General features: G+C 37.4%; 2 pseudogenes; one reads left to right on the top strand and one right to left on the bottom strand.

Moving 5' to 3' along the window:
* The first annotated feature begins 1,720 nt into the window (after window positions 1-1,720).
* On the top strand, window positions 1,721-10,501 carry LOC120148671 (annotated as a pseudogene).
* Window positions 10,502-11,115: 614 nt separating this feature from the next.
* LOC120148663 lies at window positions 11,116-13,670 on the bottom strand (annotated as a pseudogene).
* Between the last annotated feature and the right edge of the window lie 666 nt (window positions 13,671-14,336).

Raw genomic sequence — 14,336 nt, 5'->3', positions numbered from 1 at the left:
AGCACATATTCACATTATGAAGGTTAATACGTTCATAACACATAGTCATAATACATAGTTTGTAACAATTGAAAATTGAATAAAACATTTAAATAAAACATAAAATAAATATATAGTTTTCGATCAAAAACACTGAAGTTGGCTTATCGCAAGCCTTCCTCAATTCTATTACGAAAAGAGAAGTTGCACTCACCTTTGCCTCACTAAGGTCTAATCCCAATCTCTTTCAATTGATACTAAAAAATACCAAGCTGATTGGAATTCAATTACGTTCGATCACTACACAAACAATCTAGAATCAATATCGATCTTATCTCAATTATATCGAATCATAATAACTTGATATACAAGAAACTCTATAATTCATTTCATACTTGGGGGTATCGCTACCTACACATGTACCAATACCCAAATTGCATTCGAAATTGCAAGGTATCGATACCTCTTCAGTGTACCGATACACAAATAGAACTCGATGTATTAAGGGTATCGATACACTCTCAACAAGTATCAATACACTCCCCCTTTCAATTACTAATGTTCTACTCATGAGGTATCGGTACTTCTCCTAAGGGTACCGGTACACTAAGCCCAAAATGGTTATTTTCAACCCGAAAATGGCTATTTTCAACCCGAAAATCTCCTAAAATCCACCTAAAAACTCTCTTAAACACATACTTTGAGTTTATAAACTCACCTTAATACCTTCAAACCAACTTGTACAACTTTATAACTCTCAAACACCCCAAATTCTCATTTAAACACTTGTATCTTCAAATCATACCCAACATTCAAACATGTTATTAACCAATTCTAACATTTCTAATCTTTTAATTAGACTATTGACAAGTCAAGAATCTTATTCAAACTTCAAAAACTCATCCATAACAAAATTTCATTTAAAACCCCATTTTACAAATCCATATCTAAAATACCCATTTTGTTGTTTTAATGCTATATAAGCTTTCCTTTAGCTTATATAACATCCTAACTTCCATTACCAACCCAAAAATCAAAATAATACCACAAAATTCATATTCTTACCTTTAAGATGAAGCCTACGTTGAAGAAGAAGAAAGCAAGATGAGTTACCAACACTTGTTTCCTTTTACTTCATATTTATCTAATATAAAAACCATTTAAAAATATCCTTCCCTGAAATTTACCATTGTACCATTGTTATAATTCCATATTTACTATAATACCCAACATAAATTCATCCATAAATCACTAAACTTATCACTTTATTATAATCTAATCACTGAGTTTAGAAATTCTTACAATTTGGTCACTAACCAGATACTTGGGCTGTTACAGGAAAAACATTTCTTCTTATTATTCATCATTAATAATTTTTCTTTTTTTAATATGTTAAATTCAAATTGTTTATGCAAAAGAAAATATGAGTTTAAAATTTAATTAATTTTTTTAAAAATATATTTCGCATTTATTTTGAAAGGGTGTTTTATGCCCAACTAAACAATTATATTGACCGAAGAACCTGATTGTTATGATATTGATAGTCTAGAATTTAATTGAAATGCTTTGAAAGTTTGGTATGATTTTAAAATCAGATACATAGTTTAGTGATGTATCATGTAATTAACCATAAAATTAAATTAGTTTTAAAATGACGTGGAAGGTTTATTATTCTTCTTCTTCTTATCTTTCTTGCATCCAAAAATTTTCTTGTGTTGTGCCTCTCTCTCTACCCCAAAGCTAAAAAAGAAAGCTTTCTCTTACATGAGATACCAGGGAGGGAGGGAGGGAGGGAGGGAGAGAGGGAGGGAGATGTTAAACAACCCAAATTTCTCTAATTTTAAATGAAACTCAGATCCATTTCCGACCCCTAGATTCCCTAATTAACATCAATTTCTAATCTTTTTGTTTGGAGGAATTTTCATTCCTGTTTTCAATGGCTGAATTAGGGCAACAAACTGTGGACTTATCGAGTTTAGTGAGTCGAACCGCCGAGGAATCTTTCAGGTCATTGAAAGAACTCGTGGATAAATCTAAATCAAGCGACCAATTGGATACGGAGAAGAAGATCAATCTCCTTAAGTATATAGTCAAGACCCAGCAACGGATGCTTAGACTCAATGTTCTGGCTAAGTGGTGTCAGCAGGTGAGTCGAGCAGCTCATGTTCCCACGAGTTCACTTAGCTAGCTTGGTTTCAAGTTTCACATGTCTTTCTTCGTAAAAGATTTGTGGGTGTTTTGTTGCTTGGAAATGTTATGGTTTATTTAATCGAAAGATTTGAGCTCTGTTTTAGTAAAAGATTTAATGGTTTTTGAGTTTTAAGCTTGTGACTTGTCCTATTTGTTCGTTAATTATCTTTTTAGTTGCTATTGAAAATGGAATTGAATCTAGGATTTTACTTGTAGCACATGCTCTTTTGTTTCTGTCTGTGCAATTTATCGAATTTTAGTTAATTTTGAATCTCCTGAAGTGTAGAACCAAGGCATTGTTATGGAATTCTAGCTTCGTGTTGTCACTTGTGAGAACAAAGGAGGAAGAAATACAAATTTTAGGGGTGCTTATTTGGCAAGCGATCACGAGTAGGGCATGCTTGGCACGTGCTCATTAAAAAAAGTTTGTTGTTCAACCCGACTTGATGCTTGTTAAGCTCAATAAAATTTTGCTCGACTCATGCTCATAAAAAAACGAGTTTTTCGATTCAACTCGTTCTTGTTAAGCTCACCGGAATTTTTATTTTATTTTTAAACTATATGTAAAATCTAGTAAATTAATAATTATTAATTAATAATTTAACATCTTACTTGTTATTTATTAGAAAACTAATAAATTAGTAGTAATTATTAATTAGTAATTTAACATCTTTCTTATTATCTATCAGCAAATTAGTAATTATTAATTATATATTTTTTGAAATGGAATAATTTTTTAAGGTAACTACTAAAAAATCATAAAAAAAAAATTAACGAACTGCTCTTGAATTTATCAAGTCGAGTTGGACCTTGCTCGATTTAACTCGTTAAGGTATCAAGTTGAGCTCGAGCTCAAGTCGAGTAAACCCGAATTGAGCATTGACCCAGTTTTGACTGAGTTGAGTTCAAGCAACTCACGAGCTGCCCATTTCTTATTTAGATTATTAGTAATGTGTACATTACTTGTGGGGATAGATGTGTAAGAGTTGTCCTGATGATTGCTTGATTATCATGGATATGCCCGCTTTTTTGTTTCCATCAACTCTTTTATGAGTTTTCAACCCATTAGTTTATCCCATTGTTGTAGTTGAATTCTGTCTAGACACAATGATTACCTTGAACATTTGCCCATTTTTTTAGCATTAATTAATGATTTAGATCGTTTGTCATGTTGGTTGGATATTAAACAGCTATATTTTCTTAGTTAATGAATTTGATCTATTATGATGGGCGAGTGTGCTGCCTCTAAATTGCTTCTGGAAGTAAATTTGTACGTTTGATTCCAGATTCCGTAGTGTCCTTTCCTCATGGGTATCAATTAACATATTTGCTATATAAGCTCATACTTAGCTTTATGTCGTGACATGCAGGTTCCACTCATACAGTATTGCCAGCAACTGACATCAACTTTATCAAGTCATGATACATGTTTCACCCAGGCTTCAGACTCATTATTCTTCATGCATGAGGGGTTACAGCAAGCTCGTGCCCCTGTGTATGACGTTCCATCTGCTGTTGAAGTCCTACTTACAGGATCATATGAGCATTTACCAAAATGTATAGAAGATGTGGGTATGCAAGCTCATTAACTGAAGATCAGCAAAAGCCGGCTTTGAAAAAGCTGGACACGCTCTAAATTACTTGAAATTACATTGCCCAAGGAAATTTCTGAAGTGAAAATTGCTGATGGTACTGCTTTGATTCGTGTAGATGGAAAATTAAAGGTGTTAGTTACTCTTGGTTATTGTGGACACCTATCATTGTGGAGGATATTGCATTTAGAATTACTGGTTGGTGAGAGAACCGGGCCCGTGAAACTACAGGAGATGAGAAGGCATGTCCTTGGAGATGACTTACAGCGCAGAATGTCTGCAGCAGAGAATCCATTTGCTACCTTATACTCGGTTCTGCATGAGCTCTGTGTTGCACTTGTAATGGAGACTGTCATAAGGCAAGTACATGCACACCGACAAGGGAGATGGAAAGATGCTATACGCTTTGAGCTGATATCTGATGGAGGAAGTGGTGGGTCCACACAGCTGAATCAAGATAATGAATCTGATTCAGGTGGTCTACGAACTCCTGGATTGAAACTTGTCTATTGGCTTGATTTTGATAAACACTCGGGTGCTTCAGACTCAGGATCTTGCCCATATATAAAAATTGAACCTGGACCGGACCTGCAGATTAAGTGTCAACATAGCACGTTTGTTATAGACCCATTAACTGGCAAGGAGGTGGGTTTCTTCCTTGATCAAAGTTGCATTGATGTAGAAAAGCTGCTATTAAGACCTATATCGTGCAATAGATATACTCGTCTGCTGGAAATTCAGAAAGAGCTGATGAAAGATGTGCTGATTTGTCGAGATGCTAGTGATGTTGTTCTCCTTACACAGGCTGATGAACCTGATAGTGAGCTTAGAAAGGTTGATTTCCTTATATTATGGATTTATTTGCCGGCAACTTACTCTGGAATGTCTTTATCAGGAGATCAAATCTACTTGGGCTAAACCTATTGTACCTTAGTTCTTTGTCTTTTTATTAAATTATCATCAGAATATGCCATTGCTGGAATTTTTATTACAATATCACTGATGATACTTTGTGGTGAATTTGATATTTTCCCTCCATTTTGTGTTGTTGAAGGATGCTAAGCTTGACAGTAAGGAACATGGGGAATTATTGCGTGTCCGTGCTTATGGATCATCTTTTTTTACCCTTGGAATGAATATAGGGTCTGTTTTTTTACCCATACAAGTAACATGTCTTTTCCCGTGTCTACTTTTTCACTTCTTTTCCATGTGCACCCACCCTTAATATGTGCACTCTCTCAAAAAGTACTTATCTCGGCATTTTTAGTTACATTTGGTAACTTGTATGGATGTTTCACCTAGTTAATCCTTTTTTGTAATGCAAGATTTTTGAAGTAACATATTTACAGTTGCAGTTCTGTTAATTAATATTTCTTGGTCTACTTTAGAGTTTATGAAGCTTTGTTTTGGATCGCAGAAATGGTCGCTTTCTTCTCCAGTCATCCCAAAATATTCTTGCACCTTCAGCATTGTTAGAGTGTGAAGAAACTTTAAATCAAGGAACTATGGCAGCAGCTGATGTTTTTACAAGCTTGCGAAGCAAAAGTATATTACATCTATTTGCCGCTATTGGAAGATTCTTAGGCCTCGAAGTAACCATCTCTGCTTTTTATTTTTTATTGTTACCAAAATGCTATATAACTGTTTTTTCTTTTTTTTCTTTTATTTATTTTCTAATGATTAATGAATCTGTATGTTGATTCTTGTAGGTCTATGAAAATGGTTTTGCTTCTGTGAAAGTGCCCAAGAACCTCGTGAATGGTTCTGCTGTACTGGTAATGGGGTTTCCGGACTCCGAGAGTTCTTATTTTCTCTTGATGGAACTTGATAAGGTTTTCAAGCCTGTGTTTAAACTGCTAGAAATTCAGCCAGAAGCATCAGGGAAAGGTCATTCGTTTAATGACTTAAATAATGTGTTGGTTTCATCTTTGCCTAATGTTGGGGGACCAAATCAGATATCTGAACTAGATATGTTCAGCCTTGATGGTTCTAGGCAAATTGTTGGGGGTCCTTCATCAAGTTTTTCATCTATTGTTGATAAAGTTTTTGAAATTGAAAAGGGGACATCTGCAACTCCTTTTCCTTCTCAGAAATTTTCTTCATTTAGTTCATCTCCCGCATCTCTCTCATCTTACTTCTGTCCCAATGAATCTTCATAGTGTAAAAGCAGGAACCCCCTCTCCAAAGTGGGAAGCAGGTTTGCAGGTCCCACAGCATAATAATGTTGCAAAATCATCAGGTTCAGCTACAACATTATAATGGTTCATTGTATCCATCAAGTGGTCTTAATAGCTCGTTTCACTCTGCTTCATTTTGTTTGTTATCATCTGGCACAGGAAGAATCACATCTTCGAAGAAGCTATCTGCTTCAAAATCTGAGCAGGACCTGGCTTCTCTCAGATCTCCTCATTCAGTTGACAATGGAGTATTGGATGAAGATCAGTTGAGATTACTAAGTGATACTTCGAAGGATGCACCTTCAGCAAGTAGGTCTCGTCTATTATCTCCACCTAGACCAACCCTTCCTCGAGTCGTTGGACAAAATGCAAAGCCTAATGGGTCTAGAAGCTCATCCCCTGGAAATCTTACTGCAGCTGTTAGATTTTCTGGAGCAAGCCCATTGGCTTCACCCGTCATATGTAAGATACTTTCTTTGAGTGCACTATCTGTTCAAATTCGTTTTGTGGTTACTTAAAGTTCACTAGCTAAATGTACCTTTTGCAGCCCAAGCAGCAGAAACTACGATTTGTCATGGTACATCTCATGATGCTTCCAAACACGACCAGAATCCACGAAAGCGCAAAATTTCAAATTTGTTGAGTTTGATTCCCTCTCTCCAAGGTATAGAAGTGGATGCAGAATTTTCTAAGAAAAGGAAAACCTCTGACGTCGCGTGCACACAGCTGCCTGCATCTCAGGCGCTTAAATCTTCGGAAATGATCTCTAAATCTGAAGCATACAGTTGTGATTATCTTATAGCTGAAGCAAATAAAGGGAATGCACCTACTGGCATCTATGTTTCTACACTTCTTCACGTAGTCAGGCATTGTTCACTATGTATTAAACATGCCAAACTCACTAGCCAGATGGAGGAACTGGACATTCCTTATGTTGAAGAAGTGGGTTTAAGAAATGCATCCTCGAATATATGGTTCCGACTTCCATGTTCCCAAGGTGATTCGTGGCGACATATCTGCTTGCGACTTGGCAGGCCTGGAAACATGTACTGGGATGTCAAAATAAATGACCAACACTTCAGAGATTTGAGGGAACTTCAGAAGGGAAGTACTAGTACACCTTGGGGCTCTGGCATACGCATAGCTAATACATCTCATGTGGATTCTCATATTCATTATGATCTGGATGGTGTTGTTCTTAGTTATCATTCGGTTGAGTCAGATAGTATTAAAAAGTTGGTGGCGGATATACGAAGGCTCTCTAATGCTAGAACATTTGCTCTGGGGATGTGGAAATTGCTTGGGGTTAGAACAGAAGACAAACCTGAAGAAGGCTGTGCAAATTCTGATGTTAAAGCACCTATTGGAGACAGGTGCTATTGAGGCTGCTGATAAGTTATCAGAACAGATGAGGAGGTCTTTTAAGATTGAGGCAGTAGGATTATTGAGTTTGTGGTTTTGCTTTGGTTCAGGTGTGTTAGCTCGCTTTGTTGTGGAGTGGGAATCTGGTAAAGAAGGTTGTACAATGCATGTGTCTCCCGATCAACTTTGGCCTCATACCAAGGTTGGTTTTCCCCCTTAAAAATAATTTCATAGCCTCGTACTGTTTTACTGTGATTATTTGTTTGCTTGGTACATTTGTCAACCACTTTGTTTCTTTTACATTTATTATGTAATATTGCAAAATGTCTTTGCTGGCCTTTCTATGATTTTATCTTTTCCCCTTAAGAACTTGATTAAGCAGGCTAGTTGGCTTTAAAGTATCACTGTTTTTCCTGAGCTTTTCAGAATTACAGAGATCATATTTTGGTACTAGGTAGTACCATTTCATTCCTGAATTTTGTTTTAAGAATAACACTGAGTGAATGGTTACTCGTGCAATGGTGGTTTACTTAATTGCTTGAATGAAAACATTTTTACCTTTTGCTTTACCGGCTTTTGGACAAATGATTGTTGGCTTAAAGTTGTATCATTTTCTTTGAACTGTACTAAGACAAAGAATGATCATTTATGAGCATAAGAGTTCCCTCAACGGATCAGCTGACAAGTAGGACAAATGGTGGTTGGCTTAAAATGGTATACTTTTCTTTGAACTGTGCTATGAGAAAGACTGATAATTTATGAGCATAATAGTTCCCTTAACGGATCAGCTGACAAAAAGCATACATGAAATCATGAATATGTTCATCTTAAACACACACGACACTTTTCACCTTTTGGATATAATGTAGATTATTCTGGATAATAGAGTAACTTGTCTTTGGCTCAAATCTGATAACTGTACAAGTTCCCACTACGCATCAATACTGATTGCTCTGATCACTTTGTACAGTTTTTGGAAGATTTCATAGATGGAGCTGAAGTTGCATCTCTGTTAGACTGCATTCGGCTCACTGCCGGTCCTTTGCATGCTCTTGCCGCTGCTACTCGGCCTGCTCGAGCTAGTCCTGCACCTGGAGTCTCTGGGGGATCTGGAGCTATTTCTTCTGTGCCCAAACAATCTGGATATACTCCATTGCATGGACTTCTGCCAAGCAGTTCAACGTCAAATGTTAATCAGACTGCTGCTGTTACAGCAGGAAATACTGCTGCATCTGCTTCTGCAAGCTCTATGGGGAACCATAGCCTCCATGGGGCTGATATGTTAGCGGCTGCTGGGAGAGGTGGCCCTGGCATTGTGCCCAGCTCACTGTTGCCCATTGATGTTTCCGTTGTATTACGTGGTCCATATTGGATACGCATAATATATCGCAAGCGCTTTGCAGTTGACATGAGGTGCTTTGCTGGTGATCAGGTTTGGCTGCAACCAGCGACACCACCTGAAACATCACCTGGAGGGGGATCTTCTATTGGAGGGTCCTTACCATGTCCACAGTTCAGGCCTTTCATTATGGAGCATGTTGCCCAAGAACTAAACGGATTAGATTATGGTTTCACGAGTGGCCAACAAACAGTTGGCCCAGCAAATTCAAACAGTATGAACTTGAGTACAGGTCCACAGCTTTCGGCAAATGGAAATAGAGTTAACCTTCCTACCTCTGCAGCAATGTCTAGGACAGCAAACCAGGTAGCTGCTTTAAACCGTGTGGGAAATGCTCTTCCAGGATCACCAAATTTGGCTGTTGCGAGCACGGGATTGCCAATACCTCGACATCCTGGTAGTGGTGTTCCCACACACGTTAGGGGGGAACTGAATACTTCCATTATTGGGCTTGGTGACGATGGAGGATATGGGGGTGGATGGGTTCCCGTCGTTGCTCTTAAGAAGGTTTTGAGGGGTATTCTTAAATACCTCGGAGTTCTGTGGTTATTTGCCGAGTTACCTGAACTTTTGAAGGAGATCCTGGGATCAATCTTGAAGGAAAATGAAGGTGCACTTTTGAACTTGGACCAAGAACAGCCTGCCTTGCGTTTCTTTGTTGGGTAAGATTAATTTACAGTTACAGTATGTTTCTCTTCTCTTCGTGCATGAAACCTTTTGTCTTCGATGAACTCACTGATTTTATTTTCGAAGTACGTTATTAATTTTGTTGCTTCAATTATCTGATCAGTTTAATTCTGTTGAATGATCCTCTCCTTAGGCCTATTTTGTGTATTTTATATGTAGTTTGGATTCGGATTTGGATAATTATCTGATCACACGTCTTTCTGCAGAGGCTATGTGTTTGCCGTAAGCGTCCACAGAGTTCAACTTCTTCTTCAGGTTCTTAGCGTGAAGCGTTTCCATCATCATCAGAAGCAACAACAGCAACAAAACAATGCTAATGCTCAAGAGGAATTAACTCGATCCGAAATAATCGAGATATGCGACTACTTTAGCCGACGTGTCGCATCCGAACCTTATGACGCCTCACGCGTCACATCATTCATTACACTTCTCACATTACCCATTTCAGTTTTACGAGAATTCCTGAAATTAATAGCTTGGAAGAAAGGATTAGCACTAACACAGAGTGGAGATATAGCTCCTGCTCAGAAACCACGAATCGAGTTATGTCTTGAAAATCATACTGGGGTGAACATTGGTGATGCTTCCGAAAGTTCATCTGCAAATAAAAGCAATATCCACTACGATCGACGTCATAACTTCGTCGATTTCACTCTGACGGTTGTACTTGATCCTGCCCATATACCTCATATAAATACTGCTGGGGGTGCTGCATGGCTGCCCTACTGTCTCTCGGTGAGATTAAAATATTCCTTTGGGGAAAACCCTAACGTGTTGCTTCTTGGCATGGAAGGAAGTCATGGAGGAAGAGCGTACTGGTTGCGGCTTGACGAGTGGGAGAAGTGCAAGCAGAGGGTGGCTCGGACGATTGAGGTTAGCGGTTCTTCACCGGCGGATGCAACTCAGGGAAGGTTAAGAACTGTGGCTGACAATGTACAAAGAGCTGTCATTAGTGCCTTCAAGGATTGAGCAAATGATGGTGTTTCAGAGATGGATAAAAGTCCAACCAACTTTTTTGGCAATTTCAAGATTAACTGTCTCTGCTGATTTGATTAGGTTTTCACTGTAAATTTGATTAGTGTTGATATAATTACGTAAGTAGCAAGTTTTTCTAAGAATTTTGTACTCTCCTTGGAAGATATTAAAAAAAATCATATGCATTTGGACCGTTTCTTACCTAATTAACACGTCCTGTGGGAAATCAGATTTGTTCCATCAAAATCTTCTTCATAGGTTTTATTTTTTGGGTCCTTCAGTTGGGAGGTTTTTCTCTGTCCTTGACTAATTTGGACCGATTCGAGTCTTATACCTGACTTTGGTGAGTGAGTCTCCAGTGGAGAATTTCTGTATATATAAAGACTCGAATTTGAGATGTCGCTTTAAAAGTGTTATTCTCTTCTTTAGAAGCGTTAGGTTCGAACGTTTATAGAGACTGCGTTATTAATTGGTTAAAAAAGAAATAATAATTTATTCTTAGATAAATTTATGTGAGCTAACACAATAAGCATCACCTCCTTAAACTCTGATAAAATGAGGATCGGAGAAAATCAATGACATGAACCGATTAACTCCGACAACTCTTTAGAGGCCATCTATCTCCATGTTACACCAATGTGAACTGTGATTCACTTTTTTAAATACAAGTTTACATTTTAAAGGTACGGAAAATGTTTAGATGTACATTCAATTCCATAACTATTGGATGTCATAACTGCATAAAATCTTTCTTTTTCAGCACTTGACATTAGCCCATTACTGCATAATTAACCTAAAGAATAACATTGCTTCCAACAGTTAAAACTAGAAATTACATTACTATTTGATCATTCTAAGACAAGACGTTCTTCAGTTTAGCTCTCTTCACGGTATGCTTTTGCGTACTTGCTATTTCTCACCGTTAAACTGGGGCTTACAGGGGCTCAACGCCTGCAGATCCGCTTTTGTAGATGCTCCAAGCTAGCCACTCGCTGCAAAGAATTCGTTCGTCCGATTTTCTTTTCCGGTATGGCGGAACCTCCCAAACTCGGTTGTATGTTTTCGACCGAAGAAATGTCCGAGAGTGCATTGTTGGTTCTCAGGTCATGTGTAGATATAGCCTTGTTTGCAGCAGCCTGATATATGGGATGCTTTGAGCCGTCTTGTACAGGAACATCAGCATCCGTTGACGTATCGGTGGGACTTCCGTCAAACGATGACATCCTCCTTGTTGATATTTCGGAAGAGGCAAAGCTCAAACCGGTGATTCTTTTGACTGATTCTTCAGTCATTTTCACCTAGAGAGAGAAAATTTCACCAATGTGCTTTATGTTGAGCATTGCAGAATTGAAACAGGCTCCCTATGAAGCAAGAAACTCAATTTTAAGACCAATGTATCGAATAAGTCATTTACCTTAGCTTTCAAAGTTTCAACATCAGCTTTCAGAACTCTGTTGTCGACGGCTGCATTATTGTACTTTTGGCTAATGTCGGAGAGACGCTTCAATAAGGAGGCATTTTCGACTCTTAGTTGAGAAACCTACTTTAAATAACGGATTAGGATTCTATATCTCAAAAGTGGTGCAGAAAGACAAAGAGGAAACTAACAAAGGCACCTGGGTCTCGAGTTCGGTCAAGTGAGCTTGCTTCCTTCTTCTAGAGCGCCTAGCTGACTCTCGATTCGAAAGCATCCTAAACCACCATATGGATTGATTGCTAAGAGTATAACTCATTCAAGAAGATTGGAAGATGTTTGGATGTCATATGCATCATAAAATGCACGATTATGAACAAGCATGATTCGATGTGAAGCTATCAGCAATCTAGAAAAAGGGTAAGCAACGATTACCTCCTTACACGTTTTGCATCAGCAGGATCCATATTTTCCATAATTTCATTCTCTCCTTCGAGTTCATCTTCGTCTGACAGTTCACTTGACGATCCAATTGTGCTTGGCCTCACCTGAACTCCAGACTTCTTTTGTCCCTTGAGCAAGGAAGGAAATCCTACCGGAGAATTACCGTCCTTATCACCAGCCCCTACATATACAACGAAATCGAATATAATGGACACTGCAACGAAGAAAACAGTACAAAGAACGGCTGCATGTAAGAATATCGGTAACGAAATGATGATTTTAAACCTTTAGAAGTAGCTTTGGATCCCAATTGCAGAGTATTGGAAGCCTGTGATCCACTATCAGCCCTAGCCGCAGAGTCTTGGGGTTTCACAAAAGATGCCTGTTTGATATGTACATAACATAATAAGTCCGAATACAGATATGGAATATGATACTCAAAAGACTCTTCAAATACATGAAAATCATTTCCAAGAAAAAGTTGAACATATCAGTATCATACGCATATACTAGTTCGAGTAACATAGCTATAAGAATTGTTACTCTTTTAAGGGAAAAACATACTTCCTTCCTTATACAATAAGGACTCATTAGAAAGCATCTAAACCAAGTTTATTCCGAATTCAAGGGAGAAAGAATCTGAATCATGAACATCAACCATCCAAACCAAAACAGATAATGATAAAAGAAACTGATATTAATGTTACAATGATTTGGATGTGAGTCTCCCATATTAATGTACGTCTAACATGAACATACTCAATTTATTTAGTATTTTCGTATTTTTAGAAAATTACCCTAAAACACCCAAAAAAAACAAATTTCAGTTCTAAAAATCTAACCGGACTTTTATTTTTGAATGAACCTATACAGTTTTTTCAAAAAAGAAAAATAAAGTCTACTTCAAATTTTCTCCACAACCAAACAAAAACCAGAAAAAGAAGAAAAAAAACCATGTATTAAAAAAAAGCAAAAGCATTAGAGATCCAAACTTTCCTCGCCCTTACCCTTTCATTGGCCCGTCCGTTTCTCATCATCCGAACACACAGGCCAAAATAATAACAATATTTAACAAGAGAAAAAAGACGTACCCTTGACATGGCAACAGCAGCACAAGCCAAGTTAAGCTTGTTCTTAAGAACAGCTTGGTATTCATCTAAATTCACGGGAACATTGTTATTCTTGTAACTCCCTGAACAGACATTGAGAAACGACGTCGCTCCATTCTTCTCCAGATCTCCCTTAGTCTGGCCTTCTTCTTTATCTTCACGTTTCTTATCAACTTCTTCTGTAATAAACCTCTGAAAGCCCACTCGGAAGCACTACGCTTCATTGTCTGACCGGTTGTCTCATCGTTCTCTGCGGCGGCGGAGGCGCCGGAGGAGGAAGACGACCAGAAGGGATCTTCGACGGAGAAAACTCTATCCATCGTGTTGCGTGTGGGTTGATCTGGGTGGGTTTTATTTATATGATGTGCTGATTCAGATTCGAGTCATAAAAGACTTTATTTACAATATTTTTCTCATTAATTATTTTATTATTTGGTGCCATTGAATGTCGTGTGGGCCCATTCTAATTTCTTATCTGGATAAGGTTTACAAAATTCGTTGCTCCCGTTTCTAGAATAATTTTGTGCAACTATGGGGCTTTTTTTCCCTTTCAGAAAAAGAATATTGTATCCTCATTTTTTTATTTGAAAAATAGTACTAGTATATATTTATTAGGGATATAATTTAACTATACAATGTAAAAGTTTTTTTTCATATAAATATAATGCATAAGTTTTTAGTTTTACAGAAAATTAGAACGGTTGGATGTTATAGTGAGCGTTCGATCGAGTCGAGTAAAAAAATTTCGAGTTATTTGAGTTGACGAGTCCTATTTTACAACTCGGACTTGATTTGAAAATTTTTCAAGTCGAGTCGAGTTTATAAAATTCGAGTCAATTTTTTGAGTTTCTTTTAATTGTAAATATTTATAATATTGTTTGATTCAATTTAAGTGCCTTTCTATAACCATATATACAATACAAATATATTTCTTCATATTTTTTAAATATGTGATATACATATATCATACAAAGTCCAAGAACTCGAGTCAAACTTGAAAATAAATCT

The sequence above is a fragment of the Hibiscus syriacus genome, unplaced genomic scaffold, assembly GCF_006381635.1.
Source record: "Hibiscus syriacus cultivar Baekdansim isolate YM2019G1 unplaced genomic scaffold, ASM638163v2 tig00110984_pilon, whole genome shotgun sequence".
NCBI classification, from domain to species: Eukaryota; Viridiplantae; Streptophyta; class Magnoliopsida; order Malvales; family Malvaceae; genus Hibiscus; species Hibiscus syriacus.
Note: the sequence above shows the minus strand (reverse complement) of the source record. Positions and strands in the feature narration are given on the sequence as shown.